We start from the raw sequence: 18,951 nt of genomic DNA on the forward strand, positions 1-18,951 counted from the left end.
CATAAGCAGTGCATTGCGGGGTAGTAAGTTATAGTTAACTGTGGTAACTATAACTGCTGAATTTCACTGGTTTTGTACGAGTGAAATCTGAGCCTAACTATAACTTTCCTGTAACCTTTGGTTTTTTCAGTGGAAATATATATATGTATATATATATAAGATATATATATATATATATATATATATATATATATATATATATATATATTCACTGAAAAAAACATAGGTTTTAGGGAAAGTTATAGTTAGTTGTACATTTCACTCGTACAAAGCCAGTGAAATTCCCCCATTATAGTTAGTTCAGCTAACTATAACTCGCGCCCCCGGAATGCACTGCTGATGATGTCACAAATTACATCACTCATGACATGGTCAGTGACATCACTGATGACATCTCAAATGACATCAATGATGACTTCACTGATGACATCATCCAAGCGAAAATTTCATGCATCTTCTCACACCCTAATATAACTTTTGATACACCCACTATAAATTACAGATGGCCATTCTCAAAACCAATGACACTCCAACACCAATAACTACATACCCACTCACTGATTCTTAGGTCCACACACACATCCACTCACTCACCCGTACAATCACTCATACTTACGCTCACTCAGTACAGGACTATCATATGCACTTATACATTTATATAGACACTCACACACTGCCACTCATCCATGGAGGTACTCACAAACCTAGTCACTCATGCAAATAATTAATCACACTCCCATTTACTCACCTATACAGTTATACACACCAGCTCACTTACTGATACAAATACGAGCACATTCTTGCACTCTTATACAATCACTGATACAAGCACACATTCATCCATACAGCCACTATTAGAATCACACACTCTCACTTATAGCCATTTATATATTCTAACACACATATATACTGCCTTTCACATATGTAGTTACTCACACATGTGCCACTGAGATATACATTCACTCACTGACACACCCATATACACACTCACCCACCCATACAGTCCATCACACATGCACTCTTGAAACCATGCACCCAGTGAATCACCCACTCACACATCTATGCACAGAGTCACACACACCCAACCCACGCAAACACTCAGGCACCCATACAGATACTCAGACAACCAATCAATAACTCATATAGATACTTATGTAGCTATTCATAAACCCATGCAGCTACTTACACACCAACAGACAGACGCATACAGACATTCACACAGTTTAGTCACTAACCCATGCATTCAGTAAGATACGTTTAGTCACTCACTGATAGACTCAATCACAAACCTACTAAATCATCCATTCAGTCACGTATACACCCACTCATTCTTCAATACGCCTTTTCCTATATATATTAAACATATTTAAACTTTACAGGAACACACAGTCACTGGATGATGTCATCAGTGATGTCATCAGTGATGTCATCAGTGATGTCACTGACCATGTCATGAGTGATGTAATATGTGACGTCATCAGCAGTGCATTGCGGGGCGTGAGTTATAGTTAGCTGAACTAACTATAACGGAGGAATTTCACTGGTTTTGTACGAGTGAAATGTCCAACTAATTATAACTTTCCCTAAAACCTATGGTTTTTTCAGTACATTTCTAAGGTTTTTTAAATGCTAATTTCTAACTATAACGTGCCTGAAACCTATGGTTTTGTCAGTGAATTTCAAAGGTTTTTTAAATGCTAATTTCTAACTATAACGTGCCTGAAACCTATGGTTTTTTAAGTGAATTTCAAAGGTTTTTTAAATGCTAGTTTCTAACTATGCCTACAGAGGTAGGACATGTGAAGGATGAAGGAAAAACGCACAGAAAGAAGCAAAAGAAATGCAGAAAGAAGCAACAGAAGTCCACAAAGAAGAAGAAAAGTGCAGGAAGAAGCAAGACGTGCAAAAAGAACCAACAGAGGAGCAGGAAGAGGCCTTGTTGCAAAATAATCCTGTGCCCACAACTTTTTCAGACGGGTACTGGTGGTAACTGACTCTGACTAACCAGACCTAGAGCCATTGCTATGCTAAAAGACACTTAGAATACAGTGAAAACACCTACATACACTAGGAAACACTATGCGTTGGGGTATCCCTGAATTAGCATGACCTTCTCTGTAAGGCCCTAGTACATAATAGGGCAGGGGGATTAAAACTACCTCTTAAAACGCGCCACGGGGCATGTTTGCACAGTGGTGAAGGGGGGGCTGAGGTGACGTGTGCAAACGCGCCCTGTGGCCGTTTTAAGTTGGGAGATTGAGTCCCCTTGAATCCTGAGGATCCCTGGGGTCCAACTAGCCAACCAGGTACCTCCAGTAAGCGCCACAGAGCTGCGTTGCAGAGAGGTGTAAAAAGGGGCGTGGCCTTGCCCACCGCTCTGCAACACAGCGCAGTGGTGCTTAATGGAGGTACCTGGTGGGGTTGTTGACCCCCAGGGTCCCTCGGGATTGAAGAGGAATTAATTCCCCAACTTAAAACGCGCCCCAGGGCGTGTTTGCACACATGTCACCTCAGGCCCTGTCCCCTCCCTTCACCACTGTGCAAACGCGCCCGTGGCGTGTTTTAAGTTGGGGGATTAAGTCCCCTTGTAATGGCGGTCCCCGGGGCTGCGAGGGGGCCGTGTGCCCCCTGCAAATATTTTAACAAAGCCCCGGGGAGTGGCGGTCCCCGGGGCTGCGGGAGTCCCCCTGGGCCCCCGCAATTTTATGTCTGCATGTCCCCGGGACCTAGCCCACCCGGGGGCTTAATTAAACGAAGCGCGGGAGCATGCGCTTCGTTTTTTAAAAATTTGGGCTGGATTTGCGCACCCAGCGTGAATTCAGCAGATTTATTTTTTTTAATGCTTTTTGGAGCCCTGGGGGTCTTTGTGGGACCCCCTGAGCAGGCCTAGGGGGTCAGGGTGTTTCTACCCTGCCTTTTGTTATTTTTCACCTTTTGTTTTTCTCTTTTCTTGTGCCTGCCAACACTTCCTGGTTTGGAGTGTTGCGTTAGGTTGCATGGGAGTTTTTGTCATTTTTACTCTTGATTTGTTTACCCCCTAAACCCAGACCTAGAAGCAATATTCGAGGGGGTACCTACAGATATTTATCCCCATGTTCTATGACAGAATCCCAGTCCAGATGACAGAACACCTACTTTTTGTCTTGGAATACCTACCTTGTTCCCATGAACCTCACTGGGTGTGGCTTTATTTGCCTTTCCCATAATTTGTTTAAGTTTACCAGTTTTGAGTGTGGTGAGTTTATGCTAAAAGATGAGACACTCTACTTCTAATTTTGTGAGAACACATGGGGAGTTCAAAGAGTACTAATGTTTGATAATGCATGGGTGCTCACAAGTGTGGTACCATAGATAGGTGTTGGTACTCATACATGGGATGGGTACGCATGTTTTGTTGTATCGTAACAGATATGTACACACATTAATTGGATTAAGGATGGATGCATACACGCAGTATGTCCTGCAATAGGTGTGTGTTCAGACTCAGCGATGATCTATGGAATGGATGCAAACACTATAACAGGTGGTGATCATACACAGGAGTGTAATGGGCAGGCCCAATTCTAGCGGGTGGGCCGGGTGGGCCAGGCCCACCCAAACAGGAGCCTTGGCCCTCGCAGTGAGGGCTTGAAGGCAGGGGCGCAACGCCATTTGGTTCTGAGTGCTTCAACCCCCAGTAGTGTGTGTGTGCGGCCGGGCCGAGACAGCTTCCCGGGCGCACACACACACACACAGTTTTTGAGATTATCGCAGCTGCACCTGAGTACTTCACAGGTCTTTAAAAGACCAATTACATGTTAATGAGGCTTTGTTTATTTTTTTCACCCCTTCATCTCCACATGGCGAAAGGCGACAAATCCTTTCTTTGACAATGGTAACCTTTGCCCACTGCCCTGCTGCGTGGATATTTCTTTTTCTATGCAGTGCAGGAGAAAAGAAGTTTGTTTATTCCTATTCACCTTTCCTAACCCCTGCAGCAGCTTATCACATCAGGCTGTGACACAAAGTTTGACTAATGGAGTAGGTAAGAGAATTTGTTACTATTTGTTTTTCGGTTTAAAATGTGCACATGACCAGCAGGACACATACTTCGTGTGTGCTTCATTTAAACAGTTTTTATCATTATCATGGCCGATGCAGGACAACAATAAGACAATACAAATGCCCAAATAACTCTGGTGATTAATGATCCTGCTAGAGAGCAATCATTTGTCTGTTAGTAGTCTTTAAATGCAGATGAATTGTAGTTTATGTGGGAGCTCAGTGGGTTACTGCCTTTGTCACAGATATCCTTGTGTTACTTGCAGTTCAGAAGTTACAATCCTAACATAGGACAGTGACCAATGAACTGTCATCAAAGAGCTGCATACAAACATGAATGGTATAGTTAGAACTTAGTTTTTTTTGTTTTGTGATATAGTTAGAACTTCCTCAATCTTTCATTATTCTAATGTTGCTAAAATGAGTATGATTGGGCAGATATACATTTTTATCAGTAAAGCTGACCCCCATGGAATACTCTTTAAATCCTAAGGTTGTGTTTCCCCAGACCAAACCCTCTTAAAATATACTGCCCACCAGTATGTATGACATGTGATTCATACACCTTGTAATCCTCATTGGCTTATGTTACATACCCTGTAGACTGATTTATATACTTGTATGATTCATTGTCTCTGTATAATTTGTGCATGGTGTAAAGTACTGACACACACTACACTGATATGAGTTGCGCTATACAACAAATGAAATGCATATGAGAGAGGGGCTACGTAAAGATGAGGGGCACTGTTGGAGGGTGGCAGTGAGGGAATCTGTGGAGGAGGTAGTGGGAGGGGCTACGGAGCGATGAGGGGCACTGTTGGAGGATGGCAGTGAGGGAATCCGAGGAAGAGGTCATGGGGTGGAGGGGGGAGCTAGGGAGAGACGAGTGGCACTGGTGGAGGGTGGTAGTGAGGGAGTTTGAGGAGGATGTGGTCATGAGGGGGAGGGGTTACAGAGAGATGAGGGGCACTGGTGGAGGGTGGCAGTGAGGGAATCCGAGAAGGAGGTCACGGGGGGGCGGGGCTATGGGGAGATGAGGGGCACTTGTGGCGTGTGGCAGTGAGGGAATCCGAGGGAGAGGTCAATAGGGGGGGCATGGAGGGATGAGGGGCACTGTTGGAAGGTGGTAGTAAATGTATTTACGGAGAAAAAGGTTATTGGAGTGACGCCAAAAAAAACTTTCACATCAGCGCTAAACCCGGCCCTGTCATGGCCTTTCTGTTTTTGCTTATTTAATTAGCAGTTGGGTCATAAGGGCTACTGTGGAGCTTACTTTAAAGTGCATGCTAATTATATTTACTGCTATATTCAATGTTTTAAGTTTGAAGGTGATTTTACTAATGTTTTTATCAGAAAAAATGAAAGTGGAGCCCGATAATGCCTGATATGGGGCTGGGACCCAAGGTCAGCTGTGAGATAAGGTGCACTGGAGAGGAGTAGTGGATAATCATGCCTGTAAGGGAGTGCGTTGCAGAGTCCGGGGTCAGGTGGAGGTAGTAATGAAGAGAGATTCTCCCTGAAGGCTCGTACAGAGGGAGGCCGAGAAGTGTCAGTTGCCTGATACTCCCACCTCAGAAACCTCCTTTTCCCATCAAAGGAACATTACATAGAAAAAACACTTTTTGAGAGTGATAATATTTAGAAAGAGATTTGGAAAAGAGTGCGTTTTACTGGGCCTTGTAAGACTAAGAAGAGATAAAGGAGGGCCCTGAAGCAGGCCTGCCCAGACATATATGCAACAAATCAAGCCCGCAGTGGCCCACCCAAATGCACCCTTGGCCTACCCAAATAAAAATTCCTGGAGCCGGGCCTGGTAATGGGCGGCTGAGATGTTTTATGTAGCACCAACATGTCAGCTTACCATCTACACCGGGAGATCGCTCTCAGGAGTACCCCCTATTTCTACCAAACACCCACGTTTCAAAGTTTGGTTGCATGGTAGGAGGAAGGACATCCTCCCCTGTGAATGGGCTAACTTTTTGAGTAGGGCATCTGTGGATCTCAAAGACAAATGCTATGAGCTTGCCACTTGCCCTTTGCACCAGGTGCCAGCAGAATTCTGGAGATGGCTGTGGCAGTGCGTAGACTGTGCCCATAACACAGCCCTTCCACCCTGTTCCCTGCATTGGGTCACCCCAGGGCACAAAAGGGATTCAATGAAGCCCTGCATTTTGCACCGGACTCTGCTGGCTCAAAGGGATCTTGACCTGCTAGGACAGGAGTTGGACTTGGGGTACAAAGAGGGGAGGACTTGCCTATTTGCCAGACAACCAGGACTGAATCAGAGTGTATTGTAGGGCAAGAGATGGCTGCGTGGCAGTTGTTTTCAGAAGGTATTTCCGCAAGGAGTAGTGTGCCTCATCACTTACCTCACAGAGCTCAATTAAAAGTGTGAACCTTGAAATATTAATCTGGAGTACCTTTCTACAAAGCACATGGATCATCCTCCTCTCGGACAAAGGCTTTCAACTCCATGACGGACCAAAACAGCACATGAAAGAAAAATTAAATGTCAATGCCCTGATTATAAAGCACACACCTTTTATTCTGCTAGGCTGTAGAAATATACGAATTGTAAGACTTTTGCCAGAGTAAAAACATCATGTGATGCCAGACAATTTGATTGTATAAACGTCCTGGCATTGCTGCACCTTGCTAACACGTTCTTGGAAGAGCACGCCTGAATGTCACCTGTCCAAGCCACGCAAAGGAGGCCTGGGGGCTGGCGCGAGACACGTGGACCTCCCGGAGTGGGGGGGGGGGTTACATCATCACTATTGAAGTGTTCCCACTTAGTTCAACCAATGCAGCCCACCGTACCTGGTTTGACACAGAGGATGGCTCTAGTGTCCAGCTCCCAGCGGTCTGCCGATTGTGATCCGTCCATACAAAGAGAGCACGTTTCCAAACCGCTTCGTCGACTCAAAAGAAATAAACTCTATCGCAGAGGAAAATCAATGCATTTTGCGTTCAGTCCTTGTACATAAATAATCAGGACAATTACATCAAATGAGGTACGTCGAATAAGTACAGCGTCACTTGCTGACTTGCCACGTGGAAGCTCAGCTACCACTGCTTCTGATCCAGATGTGGGGCAGGTGGTGGTAGGGGGGCTGAAGGGCTCACGTGCAGTGGTTCGACGCATGAAAGAAAAGCGTGCACGTTGACATGTTAAACTTAATTGGTTGCGGTGCTCAGAGATGAGAGAAGGCCTTCGTTCTTTAATAGAGTTGTGGAGAGGAGAAAATCCTGGGAGCTAAAAGGGCTCAGGCAGTAGAGCGAATAATACAGATGGAAGCTGGCCTGGCTCGGATGAGGACAGGCCTAGTCCCCACCCGTCTGTGTCGGAAGTGCCATCGGATTGTCACCCTATTGTACCATACACAGGGGAAGATGGTGTAGAGAACGGGCCTGAAAGCAAAACTTGGGAAGTACACTAGGCTGGCTGTTCTTTCTTAATGGAACCATGTTTTGTGCGTTAGTGTAGGGAGCAAGGGCTCACTACAAGGCGGCTCACGGCTGCAGTCCATGCAGTGATGGAAGGTACCTGCTGCAAGTGCGTGCCAGGGCTCCGCATAATATTGGAAAAACGGACTGGGCTCTGCCTCCTGGTGCTCTCAGCCAAGCTAGGAGTGTCCATACCTGCTTTCAGGGCTTCCTCGGGGGGAGCAGGGTCACTGGACGGTGGCCTAGGGGTCTGTCCCAGACGAGGGCCTCCGGCCCTTGCGCAGTAGCTGGGTACAGCTGCATTGTCTTTCCTCCTGCTGAGCTCGGCCTCGGCACGGGTGGCCCTGTTGGAGAGCAGCCTGGGCCCCGGGAGAGCGGACCTGTCCTCGCAGGGTGCAGAGAGGCTGAAGACGGAGGAGAAGCACTGGCGGTAGCTGTCCCTAAAACGGACTGCGGAGCGGTAGAGGCTGCCCACGAGGCAATAACACAGCGGGTTCAGGGCCGAGTTGGTGAGTCCCAGCCACTGGGCAAACAGCCTGAGCTGCAGCACCCAGGGGTGCCGTGGTTGGCCCGAGTCATCCTCGTCGTCCTCCGTGGGGGCGCTGTTGAAGTCCAGCCACAGGTCCACCACGTAGCCAGGAGAAGGGTGAAGAGCAGCACCAGGGCGAGCACCATCTGCGTCACCTTCCTGCGTGCTGTCAGCCGGGCGCCCCCCACGGCGCAGTTGTCCTGTGCCGCCAGGTGGTCAGGCACCCCCAGAGCCAGCAGCCTGTCAGGAAGCAGATGACCAGGGTGAAGGCCACGGGGAAGCCGTTGAGGGCGCAGAAGAGCAGCAAGCTGTTGGCCTGGCGCAGGTGGGCGTGGGACCACGTCTCAGTGCACACCAGCAGCCGTAGCCCCCCCCGTAGCTCCAGGCGGCGAGTGCTGTTCATGAAGAGCAGGGGCAAGCACAGGCCAGCGGCCGCAGCCCACAACAGGCCCACCATGACCGAGGTCCGCCGCGACGTGCACGTGGCCCGGGCGTGCAGAGGCCGATGTACGATGTAGAATCGGTTCAGGGTAATGCCGGCCAAGGTGAGCACGCTGAAGCTCCCAGACACCCCCACCACCTGCACGAAGGGCACCGCGTGGCACAGCAGCCCCCCCGAAGACCCAGGCCCGGTAAAGCTGGTGGCCCAGGTTCACAGGCATGCAGGCGCAGATGACCATCACGGCCAGGTTCACCAGCAGCTTCCTGGTGGCCGAACCCCCGGGTAGGTGACCCCCGCGACCCCGGGCTAGTAGGACCCTCAGTGCAAGCACATTTCTGGCTAGTCCTGCCAGGAATGACAGGCAGTAGAGCAGCAGCAGGAAAATAGTGCCAGGCTCCAGGCTCCAGGTCCCAGAAGAGGATGCTGTAGGGCAGGGGGGCGCTCTCCCACAGGCTGCGGCTATCTGGGAATGAGGAGTTCCCGGTGCAGGTGGGCCCAGGGCCGTCCAACGTCTCCAGAAGGCTCATTGTAGGGAAGAAGTCTGGACTCCGGGGCTCACCTTTATTATCCATTCTCTTTAATATGCTTCATCCTCAAGCTCTTTAGACCACACTCTAGTTGTCGTCCACTCTTTCTACTTTATATACCCCTCTCTCCTCCAAACCTCACCTCTGGCCTTCATACATCTCACTCTTTCCCCTCCCTGGTTCATCCTTCTCTCCCATTTGTTTCTGTTAATAAAGGCAACTTTCTTCTATACTTCTCGAGTCTGCTGTGCCCCCTACAGTGTACCGTACACTCCTATCCAATCTCTGCTCTGCCCTAGAAGTTCTCCTTTTAACCTCCTCTCTGTCACCTGTCCTTTATCTTCTGCTCTCCTCTCCAGTATTGCTCATTAATGTGATCTCCTGACTTCACCCATCCTCGGAGCCGGTGCAGCTGCACCCGCCTCTTTCTTTGGGGCCCATAAGGTTTAACAGCTCCCTCAAACCCCGGGGGTCTCATAGCCCACCGCCTCTCACAAGGCCTCTAGCTTCCCCCCAAGCTGGTTCGAGCTCTCATAAGGAGATTGCAGGTGTCACCAGCCGGCCCCAGCCCGTCCTGCTTCCTGGAGTCTCTGTCTGGAACCGTTGCCATCCTGCTGTCTCAGGCAGCAGAAGTCCATGTTCCTCTGCTGGGGCCCCTGCTCTGGCCCTCTCCTCCTTTGAACGCCTGCTCCAACTCCCCAGCCAGGGCCCTCGGTACCCAGTGTTCCCCTTCTGTGGTCTGGGTCTCTGTGTCAAGCTCTCCACTCTTGGGGTCTCACGCTCCAATTCTTCCTTCCTACGGCCTCAGTGTTACGAGCTCCCTCTTCCTGTGGTCTCGAGCTCAAGATCGCACCCTTTGAGATCTGAGGCTCGGGTTCTCCCTTTCTGGGGGTCTCAGGCAGCTTCCACCCCTCCCGCCTCCAAAGTCACCCCATCTGGGGTTTTATGCTCCAACTCTCCCTTCCCTGGGACTCAGTTTCAGACTCAATCTCCTGTATGTCAGTCTCCCGCACCCACCTTCTTAGGACCGAGTTCATTCTCAGAGTCTCTCTTAGTCTCAGCGCTTCCCTTTTGGGGTCACCATCCCCAGCACTTCCTCTCTCGGGTTTGGTGATTTAGCTCTCCCATCTCAGGATCTCCTTCTCACACTTCTATCAGTCTTAACAGTTTCCAGCCTGATTCGGCACTCTCCTGCTCAGGTCTTGGAAGCACCGGCTGTCACCTATCGGGGTCTTAAGCTCCAGCTGTCTTTTTCCAGAGGTCTCAGCCTCACGCTCCCATCTCTGGTCTCCAGCTTTCCCTTCTGAGGGTCTTGTGGTCCAGTCAGGGGCGTAACACAGGCACCCACATCCCCCGCGGTGCGGGGGGACCTCCAGCTGCAGGGGGCCCCCTCAGCAGAGTAGTCGGACCTGAGCGCTCCGGATTAAATCCGGAGCAGGGGCCCCTCCGTGTACATTGCAGGGGGGCCCCTTAAACTTTTGTTACGCCACTGGGTCCAGTTCTCGGCTCAGCGTTCCTTCTCTGCAGTCTCAGGCTCCCGCTCTCCCTGTTTGTGTCTCAGGCTCCCCCTGCTGGTGTCTCAGGCTTCCGCTCTCCCGTCCTCTGTTCCCTCTCTCCGGCTCAGCAGCTTTGCTTCGCGCCGGTCTCAGGAGGATCCGCTAAACTGAAGCGCACACGATAGCAGGTGGTGGAGGAGCCAGGAAGTGTGCGCGAGGGGAGGGGACTGGGGGGCTTTATTGGGCGGAGTCTGGGAGCCGGGATGAGGGGTTAGGCAGTGAATGTATGCGTACCGGGGGCATGTGAGATAGGAACCTTTTGATTATGATTGCTATCAACCTGAATAAATGTAATATTAAGTCTTGTATTACTGTTGGTGCTTATGCCCAGATTATGTGGTTGGAGTCCATGGCGGGAAAGGATGTAATTTTGATCAACTTTTATAACAACCTGTTCAACTCAACTCGAGAGTCAGTTGTTTTTGCCCTGGAGCGAGAAGTTGACAAATTGATCAGCACCATTAGGAACCGGCCTATTATCCTTTGGGTTGGTGATTTTAATATTCAGGCATGTCCCTTATCCTTGACTAAAGTATGTGGGCCTAGGAACGGGGAAAATGAAAGTGATGATTATATGCATTTCCCCCATTGTGACTATGGTGTTGCTTTAAATAATGTTACTGCTAAATTGGATCTGGAATTGCTGGATTGTACTATGGAAAAAAATAATGTGAAATGTCCTACATTTACAGGGAGGAATGTAAGGTCTAACATTGATCATATTTTAATTTCTAGTAATAGTGCACACCTGTTTTCCTCACCATGGGTAACGGAGCAACCTATAAGTGACCACAACAGTATCTCCCTTAATTTATTTACTTGGGGTCTTAAAAACCCCATTGATGCATCTACCAGTACAGGTTTGAATCCAACACAAATCCAGAGTGACGTTATTAAATTATGCCAGGTTGAACTACAACTTTGTTTAAGGGAGGAGATCGATTCTCAATCCTTGCTTGAAAATTTTAATAAGATCAATAAAGTTATTGAGAATCTTTTGACGAAACCTGCCCATGGTAAAAGAAACCCCAAGGTAGGCTGGTTCGACAAGAACTGTTCAGCTGCCTTACACCATCTTAAACAAGCCCTGGGGTGCAATCCACGAGATCGGGAAAAAATCAGGAATTTACGAATAGAGTATAATTCTGCCTTGGAGATAAGAAAAGCCGAACTCCGAGATGATGCATGGGAAAAATTAAGTTATGCAACTGATACAAAAAATAGTAAGCTATTCTGGGCCACTGTTAATAGCTCTTTTTTTAAAGATGATCATGTACCAGAACTTAACTCCCACATCACTAGTAACTCCTGGGTTGAACATTTTTCAAATATTTTTAATTCTATTGATAGTAATACCCCGTCTGCCATTCCACATGATATGCCCGCTCAATGGACAACTATACCTCTGATGATTAGTATTGGGGAGGTTTTAGATGGCATATCTAGTAGTAAGGGCGGTAAAGCGCCCGGTCCAGATGGGGTTCCGATTGACCTTTATAAGAATAATATGGATTTATGGTCACCCCTTTTAACCAGAGTTTTTAATGTTGCCTCTGAAACAGTATTCCCAACATCAGCGGGACAGTCAATAATAATTCCAATATATAAGAAGGGAGTAAAGACTGATGCTCGTAACTATCGCCCAATCTCATTGTTGGACTCCTCTATAAAGATTATGAGTAGGGTCTTGCTCTCAAGATTAGACGATTGGGCTACAGAAAAGATGATCCTCTCACAAGCCCAATACGGATTTAGGAAAGGTTTGGGAACGTTAGAGCAGTGTGCAAACCTGGATCTTTTGATTGGGAAGTATACACGGGCAAAGGAGGGCAACTTATACTTATGCTTCACAACTTGAGTAGCGCTTTTGATTTAGTTGATCATTTGATTTTATGGCCCCTCTTGCTAGAAATGGGTGCCCCAAAAGATATAGTTTATTTTCTAGCAAGATTATATGAAGTTTTAACCAGTAAGGTGTGGTATGGATCTTCAGGCGAATATACCCCCTCCTTTAAAGTTAAGAGAGGTATCCGCCAGGGGTGTGTGCTGGCTCCATTATTGTTTTCTTTATTTATTAATAATGTCGATGCCGCCCTGAAAAAATTTGAAGCTGATGCACCAAGGATTGAAGGAAACCCCATCCCAATTCTTTTATATGCGGACAATGCAGTTTTATGATCTCGGACCCCCATTGGGCTCCAGCGTCTTATCGACAATTTTATTATATTCATTACTAAAAGAAAGCTTTTGATTAATAAATCAAAAACTTTTGTTATGGTTTGCAGCAAAAACCCTATAACAGTTAGACGCTTTTATATAGAGGATTTTAAAGTATCAACTGTAAAATCTTTCTGTTATTTGGGTATCACTTTTGCTGGAAATGGGTAAAAATTGTAAATTGATACTTGTATAGCGCACTACTCACCCGCAAGGGTCTCAAGGCGCTTGTACGAATACCGCTGTGGAACCCATCCTGGCTTTCCCTGTGAGGAGTCCACTCCTGGGCACCCCCAAGGTGGAGGCCAGGCATCCTTAGCGTTGTGGGGGCCGTTGTGGAGATTAAGCAAGCTATTGCCCAGAGTTGCAGAGTGGGACTCCATGATTGGAATGGCACCGAGGCGAGAATTATCAGGTCCGTGGAATTTTTGAGCCCAAGACCCGTCGAGGCGGGGAATTGAACCCTGGTCCCGGGCTAGACCTCTGCATCAGGGTCTGCTGCTCTAATCATTGAGCCACACTTCTCCACTCGCCTCCCTGAAAGAGAAGTGGCTGGCAGATGGACTTGAGATTGACGACGAGGAGTGGGTCACCGCTCTGGCGTCTCCAAGGGAGGTGGCGATATCGGCTAGACTCCAACTGGTGCAGCTTAAAATATTGCACAGAGTATATGTATCTTGCACCAGACTACAGGCGATGGGGGGGGGGACTGTGCCGGCGGGGGTGTGGGGAGATTGGCTCCTTCTTCCATATCTTGTGGGAATGCCCAGGGGTGCAGCGGTACTGGAGGCGAGTTGTGTCCTGCATAAGTGAGGTGTGGGAGACTGACCTTCGCACAGAGGCTAAGAGGTGTCTACTTAACATTTGGGAGCCCACGGACTTGTCCCAACGAGGGAGACATTGGGTCATGCGTGGGCAAATGGTTGCAAAAAGAAATATAGCCCGTCTGTGGGGTGCATCGACTCTGCCGAAACTGGTGGACTGGCAAAAAGATATGGACTGGTGTATACTGCAGGAGAAGTCAGTATATACAGCACGAGGGTGCCCCAGAAAGTGGGGGGAGGTGTGGTCGCTCTGGAACACCTACAGAGGTGACATAGTTGAGCCTCCGCAGGCTCGCCTGTCCGGCCTGGAGATCGCGGACGGAACCTAGGCTGCTGTCCGAACTCAAGTATATAAGTCTAGTCTTTCTGCTGTCTCTGTATGTTGCCGGTGATGTGGCGCCCCTGATGTTTGGGTGAAACGATCTGTCTTGTGTGACCTTATGTTTTCAATAAACAATAAAAAGATTTAAAAAAAAAAAAAAACATCACTTCCTAACCCAGTAAATCAGGGAAAGAGGGAACTCTGTAAATAATAAAGTGCACTTTCGTTAAAAAAAAAAAAAAAAATACCATGGCTTAAATACATCTCGCACTGGTACAATTTTTTTTAAAATTATGATATACGGTCGGACCCCGGGTGTATAGCCTCTGTTTCTAAAAACGAGATAAAATTAGCTTTCCCTACACAGCAATTAAAGGCTCGTTTCAGTGCACTTAATAAACAAACCACCTTTATGCTCTACCAACAACTGGAAGTTAAAGAGGGTTTCCAATCTTATTTGTCATTTGTGACTAGAGCATCACACCGATATGTGCTGACACGTTTAAGACTGGGCACATTACATCACCTTGTCAATTTCCCAGTCATGAAACAGTGTACTGCCCAATGTTGCGCATGCAATGGTATATCTCACCAAAGTTGCTGCTATTTTTTATTAATTTGTAATTTTTACTTACATTTTAGAAAGTTTTATCTGAAACCTTTTTTCTTATATTATAATATCAGGTCGGTTAAAGATGCTATGAAGTTGCTTTTTAAATTAGAAGACCCAGGTTTGTGTTTCCATTTAGCTTCTTTTATCCTGAAATCTATTTGTATTAGGAAATCTATGTCTACTTATCTTTGATACTGAGTCCATTTGGATCTCTTATGTACTGTATTATTACATTCTGCACTTTAGTCCCTGCCTAGTTACATCTCCCACAAAATCTATTTTTAAATTAGAAGACCCAGGTGTGTGTTTTTATTTAGCCTCTTTTTATCTTGAAATCCACTGGTATTAGGAAACCTATGTCCACTTATTTCTTGATATTGAGTCTATTTGGATCGCTTATGTACTGTATTATTGCATTTTGCACTCTAGTCCTTGCCTAGTTACATCTTCCATAAAATCTATTTTTAATAGGTAATTTGCACTTACTGTTTTTGTCTGCCAGTAAATAAGGATACTCATTTGTACTGTATTAATGCATTTGCACTGTACGTATTAAGATTATTATATGCTCATGAATTTCTATGTACTTATATTAAGGATAATTTTGTTTTTATATGCTGTCTGTTACTATGTCTATGCTTATATGGCTGATGTATATCAACCGAATAAAAGTCATTTGATTGATTTGATTGAGATAGGAACCTTGAAGAGAGGTGTTAAGGTGGAGACTAGCGAGCCCAATAGTTAGGGGGAGAAGGTGACGTCAGGAGTTTCCAGCAGATAGGAGTGAGCTGTACGGGCAGCATCTGAAGGGTGTAAGGGAGTGATGGCTGGATGGAGCCAGAGTGGAGGATCCGACTGGGAGAAGTAACAGGTTATAGACACCTTCGGAGCAGACGCTATATCACGCCCCCCCCCCCCGCTGCGGGGGTCCCCCTGGGCCCCCGCTTTTATGTCTGCATGCCCTCGGGACCTGGCCCACCCGGGGGTTTAATTAAAGGAAGTGCGGGAGTACGCGGTTTGGGTTTTTTTTTTTTCGGCCGAATTCGCGCACCCAGTGCGAATTCGACCGATTTTTTTTTTTAAAAAATTACACCAAAGGTTATCATAGTTAGGGCAAAGTTCGGCATTTGTAGCTGACATCAGTGCAACAAATGCTATTTGTGACAAATTAGAAAGAAGAAAGTTGCAACTGTGTGATTCATAAATGCCTCTTTCTCCGGTGTCTTTTCCTGGTGTTCACACCTGCAAATTCTACTCTAGCATGCTCTTTAAGGCGTAGCAACGAGGTACACAGACTGCTCCACGTGCCGTCTGGAGGGGCTCCTAGTGCCGCCTCCTCGCCCCATTTTTTTTTAGTATAGGAAATGGAGGGTGTCTGACATACAAAGGACATGCAGAACGTTTAGGTCCGTCATAGAGGCTCGCCAGCCAATTACAAAATAAATAAAGACATTAATTAATTAACATGCAAACCTATTTACACACACACATGGGTTTGGGTCAGTGCCCTCCATCCATTTGTCAGTTCAGCTTGTATTCACACTTAGCTTCCACACTTTACACCACTCGACATGGGGCAATGGGTCAACCCACTTCACTCACTGCCTCTTTGGGGGGTGGTATTTTTACCCTGATTACGTACCCATCCCCCTAAGAACAAAGCCACTTCATTCCCAGGGCAGGTGGGACAAAGCATTAATATGACAATGGTTTTTTTTCGTTTCAATTCGTTATGACTGTGGGTTTTTCCCAGTTACCCTTTTGTGCTTAAACTATATCTCGGGTTACGGTACTACAAAGTCAACAGTACTCCTTCCTTGGCCTATAAGAATCGAATTTTTCTCCCATGAAAACTAAAAAAAAAACATCGATACACCAAGGTGCCGATTACGATCCGGCAAAAACCGGGTACGAACCGTCGGACGGAGGCTTTTTTCCGTCCGACTCGTACCCGGTCGTAAAACTTTACAAACATGCAAGTACGATTCGCACGGAAACAGCATTTCCGTACGAGTCGTACAAAACACCGACCGACGAAAAGAAACATACAAATGTGATCCGGGGAAAGCGCCGACGTGACGTCGGGACGCTCTCAGGCAGCGCTTCACGAACCAGGAATTACGATTCGAACCGACAGCGGTCCGGACGGCAATATTTTTACGCCACCCAAAAAGTGCCGGAAAAGCGAAGTACGCCGCGATGCGAGTGGAATTGGGGGCCCGGAACGTGCCGCACCCCCCCAGCCCCCGTGAGTATGCGCCGTACCCCCCAGCCCCCGTGAGTACGCGCCGTACCCCCCCCAGCCCCCGTGAGTACGCGCCGTACCCCCCCAGCCCCCGTGAGTATGCGCCATACCCCCCCAGCCCCCGTGAGTACGCGCCGTATCCCCCCAGCCCCCGTGAGTACGCGCCGTACCCCCCCCAGCCCCCGTGAGTACGCGCCGTACTGCCCCGTGTATGCATGGAGCGTACCCCCCGTGTACGTACGAGTCGTACCCCCGTGTATGTACGGTGCGTACCCCCCGTGTATGTACGGTGCGTACCCCCGTGTATGTATGGTGCGTACCCCCGTGTACGTACGAGTCGTACCCCCGTGTACGTACGAGTCGTACCCCCGTGTATGTACGGTGCGTACCCCCCGTGTATGTACGGTGCGTACCCCCGTGTATGTACGGTGCGTACCCCCCCGTGTACGTACGAGTCGTACCCTCGTTTATGTAAGGTGCGTACCCCCCATGTATGTACGGTGCGTACCCCCCCGTGTACGTACGAGTCGTACCCCCGTGTATGTACGGTGCGTACCCCCCGTGTATGTACGGTGCGTACCCCCAGCGCGTAGTGCTGGGGGTACACACTGTACATACACGGGGGGTACACACCATACATACACGGGGGTACGACTCATACGTACACGGGGGGTATGCTCCATGCATACACGGGGGGTACAGCGCGTACTCACGGGGGCTGGGGGGGTACGGCGCGTACTCACGGGGGCTGGGGGGGGTACAGCGCGTATGCGGGCACATGTCTCCATGGTTGCTATGGGAGTTCGGTCCGTACGGTGCATTTTCCATACGGTTGTATCATCGGACGCACGGGACGGATCGTGATTCCGCGGTCGGACTTCACTTTTCACATTTGTACGGTGACTCGTCCGAGGACGTGTCGGACACATTTCCCGACCCGAGGACGTGTGGGGAATGCTTCCCAATGCGATTCGTACGGACTTTTTACCATGCGAATCATGATTGCCAGTTTGTACGGCACTTGTACGATTCGTACGGTAAAAAGACCGGATACGAGTCGTACGGGGAATTTTTTTACCGGATCGTGATCGGCACCCAATTCTGTACACCTGCCTGGTAGGTACTGTCCTATTTAAATTATACGAAAAATTATGTATATTTTATTGTTGGCCTATGACGTTGTATGACGTGATATTACGTTCGGACAGCAGCAATTTTATGTCGTTCTTTTCATTTTATATATATATATCAAACCAGCTTGCTAAGGCCACGCCTATTGGCTTTGCTACTTCTTTAAAGAGGTACCATGAACGTTTAACCTAAACAGCGGAAATTATATTGCTATTTGTGGACTGACTTTAAAGTGAAATGGCCCTGTCCAGTCCCTCGTCCTTTGACCGCTTCACGGCCAGGCAGAGGGTGAGAACCGGAGACTAAAGTGTGCATGCGCAGGAGGTAGTTGCTGGCTTTAAGCCTTGGCCGCCTGCAGAAGGGGGCACGGAGTGTCTCTAATGAACCGTCGGGCGACAGTCACACTTGATTACCAACCCCGACACTATCCACAGGCAGCAACAACCCTATACCTTATTCACGCAGGTTCCCACATTATCAAACTCTACGCAGTTTGGCATATTCACAAACAGTACGTAAGTTCACAAACACTGCACAGGTTCGCTTATTCAAACACTGCGCAGGTTCGCTTATTCACAAACACTGGGCAGGTTCGCATCTCTGGAAAGTTCGCTTATTTTATGCAACTTTGCGTATTCAGGAACACTAGCAGGGTCACATATTCACAAACGCTACCCAAGTTCGCACATTCACACACACTATGCCGGTTCGCATATTCACAGACACTCTACAGAACTTACAAAAAAACACATGAGAAAATGGTTCACCTATATATGTACGTTAATACATATATGTTTACAATGAAAATGGCAATCTTCATGTGTGCCTTAAATTGAGCTGTTGAAATGTATTATTCATCTGCGAGGTCGTTCTTATATATGCTTGAAAACCAGAGACCACATACACAAATGCATATATATCCATGCGCGCACACAAATGCACAATGTGGGCTACCAGAAAATCCACACAGTTGCCCTCACAAGGCACAAAATAGCACCGAATAGTGTTACTGTCCTCTGGCCTAACTGCTGACCCATTATTCCCATATTTG

The 18,951-nt window shown here is 47.8% G+C and overlaps 1 protein-coding gene and 1 pseudogene across 2 annotated transcripts in view; one reads left to right on the top strand and one right to left on the bottom strand.

The window, feature by feature from the left end:
* The window catches only part of LOC146776281 (ATP-binding cassette sub-family C member 12-like), a 1,395,717-nt gene that overhangs the window by 929,103 nt on the left and 447,663 nt on the right, over window positions 1–18,951 (top strand). The window lies entirely within an intron of this gene.
* On the bottom strand, window positions 7,734–9,034 carry LOC146776282 (galanin receptor type 2-like; annotated as a pseudogene).

Source organism: Triturus cristatus, chromosome 12, assembly GCF_964204655.1.
Source record: "Triturus cristatus chromosome 12, aTriCri1.1, whole genome shotgun sequence".
NCBI lineage: Eukaryota > Metazoa > Chordata > Amphibia > Caudata > Salamandridae > Triturus > Triturus cristatus.